The following is a 7,997-nucleotide window of genomic DNA, read 5'->3' as shown; positions in this document are numbered from 1 at the left end:
TTAGTTTAATGCTAAAACTTCCCATTGACAGGTAAGAATGGAAGCTGATCTTTATCATTCTGATATCAAAATAGTTCAGCAGGGGATAAACCTTACAGAAATCAATCAAGTGCTGTTATTTTATACTCACCAACAGGTTCAGCCAATGTCTGTGTTTCCTTGACTTCAAATGTTCGATTCACTGAAATAAATATTTCCAAGTTTCAAACATTATAGAAAAATTTCTCCATCTTTATTAATAATCTATATTTTATATCAGGGATTCTTTTCATACATAATCAACTGTTGAAGACAATAATTTTGGTTAGAATGTTTATAGTTTGAACAGGATTACTATTTAATAGTTTAATATTTACAGTCTTCCAAAATTTCCTTTATCTTTTGAGACATTCGACATAATCTAACAACTGTGTCATTATTTCATTTAATTATCACTTGATAACACCAATCTTTTATTAGGTTTGTCTTTCCTTTCTTATATCTGCACTAAACATATGACGTGAAATTGTGCCCTCACTTCTGCCCTTCTCTAACCAACATTATTCTCATCTTTGCTTAATTCCGATGGCAACCAGTTTGGTCATCAATGATCTTACCATAAACACATGACAGACACTTCACGTAGAATAAACCTGCTCACTTGATCTCTTTGTTAAACATTTTCATTCGTGTATCCAACATATTTTCAGGGTTGTAACTTTGAAATATGCAGCTCAGATGCTGGCTGCTCCTCACCTAAAAGAGTGAAATTGTCATCGGCTGATATTCTTTTCATTAGAAGATCAGATCTTGAAGAAAGAATGAAGCAGTGATGGGATCTTGTGCCAATTAATTTCACTGTTCTACTGTTTTCGTTTCGGACGTAAAAGAACATTATTCCTGGAATGCTTGCACATACTCAGCTACACACCTTGGGATCCGTGAGAAAATGTCTTTCTGTGGCTACTTGTAGACTTTTTTGCACATGACATGGAGAAAAATGCCACTCTACTGCAAGTCCTTGATCATTCTGATGATGACAGAGATTTGTTTGGTGTCTCTAGTTCTTGTATTGGTCGGCTGCACCGTCACTGAAGTACAGGAGATGGTTTATGAATGGAAGTTCTGTCTTTATATGCGATATCACCCTCGTAATAAAAGCATGCACAATGTGGTTGTCACGTTTCAAACAATCCGATATGACACAGATTGAAGTGCATTGTGGGTTTGAACCAGTCTTATAGTAAATCACGAATGGATGAATATTTTACTGGAATTTGTTCCGATGAAACCCTTGCAGGGCGTCCTGTACTACAAAGCTGTAATTTTCTGTAAAGTCCAACAATACTATTGCTTCACTTGATGTCAGGTCATCTTTTTGATGATTAAGGAAACAAGATCGGGCCTCTGCTATGAAATGATGTTGTTGTAGAGATTCAAACACACTTTCAGCGGTTTGAATGAAGGCATTCACTGGGGAAGTGAGTCATAAAGGAGGAGCTGACCAGTCCACATGTGCCAACTGTTTGTGCGTTACTAAACCTCCAAGTGATTAAAATACGTCTAATAAACGTTGTTCAAAAGGACAGGACTCACATAGGAGCAACATACAATCTCGATTGCTCACGGAAGAGACCATTTTGCCAAGCAAGTCTGTGTAGTCATGACTACCAGGAATGGCAGCGGCGATACGTTTTGCATGTTGGTGATTCTCACAGACACATACAGAATGCGTGCCTGAGGTAGTAACTTGAACACAGCATTTTGGTTGCAAGTCACAAAGAAGCGAATATTCCTCCGACTCATACAATTGTATTATCCGTTCATTTCAGTTGCAATTCATAAAACTTACAAAAATCTACCTTATTATATCCAGCGTTTTCCTTGTAATCCACACAAAACTATTTCTGAAGATTCACAAGCAATGGCTATTTTAGTCGGTGGACTTTTAATCCGTTCTCAATTACAGTAACAATTTCCTTTTTAGCTGGACAAACACGTGAATATTCCTCCGATTCTGACGTCCCGGGACGTACCTTTCCTTGGGTCAGGATGAGCCAAAATAGCCTCTTCTTTGCTCAGTTGCTGTGATTTCCGCACCATATGAGCACTTACATCAAAGGTTCCAGTAAATTATTTCCGTGACCAAATTACTGGCACAAAGGTTAACGAATGCGCATTGGTGCCTCTTCGAAATTTATATTCAATGTCACCAAAATACGGAGTAAAAGTGAATGCAAAATGCTTACTGTATTGATGGGTGTCAATATTTTGGATTTAGAGGACTACTGCGCATACACCCCAACAGTGTGTGGGTGAATTCACTAGGGGGTTTTCTCAATCTAAGCGTATCTCCCAAGATCCCGGTTTCCTGTTATTGCCATTGTGAGGCCAATGTTTGAAGGTCATACTTCATCACCTCATCCCATGTCTTCCTGGGTCTACCTCTTCTACAGGTTCCTTCTACAGTGAGGGAGTGGCACTTCATCACACAGCTGTCTTCATTCATACGTAACACATGACCATACCAGCACAGTCGCCTCTCTTGCACACCACATTTGATGCTTCTTATGCCCAACTTTGTCGTGATTGCACACTGACGTTACACATCCAGCGAATCATACAAGCTTCATCTCTTTCAAGCCTACGCATGTCCTGAGCACCCATGGCCCATGTTTCCCTGCCCTGTAACATGGCTGTTCGCACACATGCATCATGCAGTCTACCTTTCACCCTGAGCGATATACCTTTAGTTGCCAGCAGAGGTAGGAGCTCCCTCAACTTTGCCCAGGCTATTCTTACTCTAGTCGCTACATTCGCAGAGCAATCACACTCACTACAGTCTTGAACCCCTAGGTAGCAGAAGCTATTAACTACTTCTAGTTTCTTCCCCTGGCATGTGATGGAATCTGTTTTCTGTACACTTTCAGTGTTTATTGCCCCAGAGCATTTGCCACACACAAAAACTATTTTCCTGGTTAACTTTCTTTGATATTGCTGCACCTTTTATGTGTCCAAAGCTTCCTCCGGTTACATCGTGTGGAGTTTCTACCCTCTCCATTTCTACAGATAGAGCAGGGCCATCTACCTGAAAGGGGTTGTGATTTAACAGCCTTCCTACTTACAAGGACTTTGGTTTTGACTAGGTTAACTCTAAGGCCCTTCGATTCTAGACCTTGCTTCCACACCCCAAACTTTGTCTCCAGTTCTGGCATTGACTCAACTATTAGACCGAGGTCATCAGCACAGAGGAGCTCCCAGGGGCAGCCTGTCTTGGAATTTCCCTGTTATTGCCTGGAGGACTATAAGGAATAAGAGCGGGCTGAGGACTGATCGTTAGTGAACCCTGATGTGTATTTGTAAAGTGGAATGTTTCACAGAGTATAGAGGATGTATGAAAACTGTTAAAAAATGAAGTGAGCATACTTCAGAAGAAGTGTAATATTAATGTGCTGAAGTCCCGGAGCAGAGATGAGCTGGAAGCAAAACTAGGGTTTAGAAGATTCAGAGATAGCGCACAAAAGACGAGATGGTACAGATATGGGATGAGTATGGGGGATTTAAAAAATGTGGATAAAGAAGTGCCAGAAGATCCAAATTGAAGGAAATAAGAAGTTGAACCTGACAAAGGATGACAACAGCTGTGGGAGTAGTCAAATTTGAATGCAACAATCAAGTCAGAACTAAAACCAGAGGTGAAACACTCAGAAAACTGTGCCTCTTTTAGCATTAATATCATCTAAAATGTAACAAGAGTGAGAAAAAGAATGACTATATGGATGGTAAATGTTGTTCAAACAATGTAGTAAGTGTATATTATATATAATTACAAACAAGGATTTGTGAGATCAAGTCACACAGGGAACTCATATTTAATTTCTATCTTTATATTTTATGTCAACACCAATATTTTGTTTAAATGTAAACAGATGTTCACAGTTCAATACTAAATTTAATATTTAATCAACGTTAACGATCATTATACTTATAATCTTAGAGATTTGATTTTTAATCCTTTTAATTTATAACAATGTTATTCAGTGGTTTGTTGCCAGTTCCGCCTGGCTGGTTCCCTGTGCCGGGGGAAAGTAAAAAGCACCATCCGAACGGTGTCAATGCCAGCCCCAACCTCAACTGGTTCCTGTGTCGGTGGCACGTAAAGAGCACCCACCACACTCTCTGAGTGGTTGGTATTAGGAATGGCATACATATGTGGAAACCTTGCCAGATCACATTGGATCCTGGCGCAGCCTACTGCCTCTCCAGTGAAATCGTCCGACCCATGCTACTATAAAAACGGACGTTAAACGATGATGATGATGATGATGATGAGGTCTGTGACCAAATGATAAAATTAACTCTATTGTGTCTTCTAATTTGAACATTATTACCAACAGCATTAACCTCAATGGGTATTTCATAAACTCTCAGTAAATCGATATCTTTTATTCAATTAATCGTTCAGATAATTCAGATAATCGTTCAATTGGAAAGTAGGAGTGGATCCTATTTTCAGTTATTCTTTCAAACACAATATACCCAGGTAAATTAAATCTTATAGAAATCAATTGGGAAATGTTATTTTATACTCACCACTTTGCTCGGATGTAGGCTCTAATAATTGTAAATCTGTTTGCACTCCCTTGTCTGCAAACTTTGGAGACGCTGAAATAAACATTTACAAGTTTTACATTTAATTGTAGAATTTATTTATCTTTATTTTTATTAAAATCTATCTTGTTATTGTGAGACATTCAATTCCTGTCGTTGCTGGTCAACTGTTGACCATTATGGTTTTGGTCAATATTTCTGTACTTTCTACAGAATATGTCCACAATAAAACAGACTAACATCTCTAAATCCACCCTCTCTCTCTCTAGAAACACATTAAATATTCTAACAATGTAGCAATTATCTCATTAAAATTAACACTTGATGACAGTTTTCTCTTAGCTTTGTCTTTCTTTTCTTATAACTGTGCCAAATCTATGGCATGGCACAGTCTTCTCATCTCTAGAATTCACTAATCAACATTCCTCTCTAATTAAGTGAAACTGAGCCCATAAAGACATGTCCTTTATGTGTATACCCTCCACTCCGCACACAATCTGTCCCCTAAAAAACATCTGCACAAGCCAAATTCCATACACCCTTCCCCAACATGATCCCTAACAAGATATAAAATGTAAGGTGAGGGTACACGATGTTCCTATGGCAAAATAAGTTTACATTTCAGACATACAAATGTAAGAGAGTTAATGAATTATAGCTTATTAATTATCATGATAATTGGGTATATATGTGATTCAATGGCAATGTGCTTGACGGTGCAATACTAGATATCAATATAGATTGTATATAATCTGAGTAAAGAACATATAACCTTCATTACTATGAATATGATTGTGTCTCAGCACAGCTAATATTATGGTAGTTCCATGAGCAAACGAAGAAAGATATAACCAAGTCCACTGCCAAATACCAATGATTAATTCATTTCCTGGTCAAATAACAATGACTATCTTTCATTAAATAATTTGAACGCAACAATCAAGACCAGAGGGTGAAACATTCAGAAAATTGTGCCTCTTTTAGCATTAATATCATCTAAAATCTAACAAGAGTGAGAAAAAGAATGACTATATGGATGGTAAATGCTGTCCAAACAATGTAATAAGTGTATATTATACATAGTTACAATCAAGGATTTGTGTATTCAAGTCATATTCAATTTCTGATTGTATATTTTGTATAAACACCAATAATTTGTTTAAATATAAACAGATGTTCACGGTTCAATACTAAATTTAACATTTAATAAAATTAAGTTCATGATGAATATTCTTATACAGAGTTAACATTTAATTAGAATTTTCTAATTTGCAACTACAAATGTATTCTAACCAGAGACATTCAGGGTACACAACCCCAGAAAATACAAAATATTACGACAGACATCTGGCTACATAACAACATCAAGAATAACCTATCAGAAAACTTACGAAAAATCTTAGTAGAAAAACAAACAACTATTTTATTAACTCACGAGTTTACACCAAAAAAAAACATAATTATAGTTCCATAGAAGACAATATTAACTCTATTGTGGCTTTTAATTTATCCATTTGACCAAACATGTTAAACATGACTTTATGAAATTTCAGTAATATTTTTAATACAATTACTTTAGAGCTAACCTTTCAAATGGAAATTAGAAATGGGATTTGTTCTCCACCATTCTAATAAGCAAAATAGCTGAGGTGAATGTAAAATCTATAGAAATTAATTAAGATCTCTAATTTCAAACTCATCTCTGCCACAGTCTGCACTCCCTTCTCTTCAAACTTTGGACTCTCTGAAATATGTGTCTCCAAGTTTTATATTTATTTATAGCACAATCCCTTTATATTTATTAATAATCTATATTTTATTATTGAGAGACATTCATATCATCAATGGCCAACCAGCGATCATAATGCTTTTGGTCAATATTTTTATACTTTCAACAGTGGACCCATGTAATAGCCAATATTTAGCTCCAAAACGAACTCTAGTTGATCTTTGTAAATTTCCTCTTTCTGTTAAGATATCCTACATAATCTAACAATGCTGTAATTATATCACATAATAACAGTTAATCTGTAGGTTTTGGTTTCCTTGCTTATATCTATGACCCTAAATGTATTCTCAAAACCCTGATCTTCACTAACAACCTGTTTAATTCCAGTGTCAACATATTTATTCATCAAAGATATAACAACAAACACATGTCACAACCACTTCAAGAAGGTAATACATACACCTAATCTTTTTGTTAAACATTGTTGCTGATAATCCCTAATTTTAACTTCACAGTTCACCAGAATGTCACCTCATTCAGGATATATTTGAAGGTTTCATGATCTGGTTGCTTGACAAACAAAACTGTCTCTATTAGCCTTAATACCCTCCAATTACAAACATAACAACATGGAATTGTGTGTTAAAGTCTCTCAAACTAGTGACATATAATTTTACTCCTTTAAAATATTCTACTGAATTTAATACTTTGCCAAAGATGACACAGATGTCCTTGTAAGTACTGTTGTATTTAATTATCTTCTAATAACTCATAATTATCTTCTAATAACTCATAATTAATTATAGAGTTGATGGAGATTTATTGATACTTCAGTTACTCACTAATTATCTTGCAGAATCGTCCATTATCTTTATGTTGCAGACTACAACCCTCTTGAAGTGTGACATGTTTCCTACTTGGATAAGGTCAATGTTTAGTGGATGTAGTGTGAGAGATATACTATTACAGAGAACAGACACTAGGAACACCCTTTTATCATAAATCTGCCAGATTATGGCAGACCTCTGTCTACATAACAACATGAAGTATATTATTCTACACAATAAGGGCAATGGGACAAGCAGGACAAACAGACAGATCAGCAAAGAATATTCTTACCAACTCGACCTCTGCTTGTTACAGGTTTCAAACACCTCAGGCATCGTTAAGTGGAACGTTTGAACATTCTTCACATGTCAGAAGGTGTTCACAGGGATGAACTTTGTTGTGGCCTCTTTATTTCTGCACAACAAACATCTGTGGACAAACAGAACATCCAATCAATAACATTCATTTATAATAAATATTATATTATTTACATGTTCGGAATAGAGAATATTATAAGATACATCAGTAACTACCAAGGGTAGAGCAGAAACTCTTCTTTAAATATTTTACATACATACAGCATTGTGTTAGTTAAATGACGCAGAAACACACACACCACACACACATACAAGTATACACACTCATGCATACATACATTGATAAATGTTTGTCATGACCTGATACATCATAGAAATTGGTTGACACACAGTGAACTGCATATATTCCAGAAATATATTCACTTCTCACATCGAACTCATTTCTTCTGAACAAATATATCTACAGAGGTTTCTTTATATACGCATACTTTATTATATACATCCTGTCTCCACAGATTAGCAGATGAGGTGTC

At 36.1% G+C, this 7,997-nt stretch overlaps 1 long non-coding RNA gene across 1 annotated transcript; it reads right to left on the bottom strand.

Moving 5' to 3' along the window:
* Positions 1-56: 56 nt before the first annotated feature.
* Positions 57-7,581, bottom strand: LOC115227583. Its single transcript, XR_003883141.2, has 3 exons — positions 7,439-7,581; positions 4,573-4,644; positions 57-181 (listed from the first exon to the last, which is right to left on the bottom strand). It is a non-coding gene; the product is annotated as an uncharacterized LOC115227583 (long non-coding RNA).
* Positions 7,582-7,997: the final 416 nt, after the last annotated feature.

This window comes from Octopus sinensis, unplaced genomic scaffold, assembly GCF_006345805.1.
Source record: "Octopus sinensis unplaced genomic scaffold, ASM634580v1 Contig05057, whole genome shotgun sequence".
Classification (NCBI taxonomy): domain Eukaryota; kingdom Metazoa; phylum Mollusca; class Cephalopoda; order Octopoda; family Octopodidae; genus Octopus; species Octopus sinensis.
Note: the sequence above shows the minus strand (reverse complement) of the source record. Positions and strands in the feature narration are given on the sequence as shown.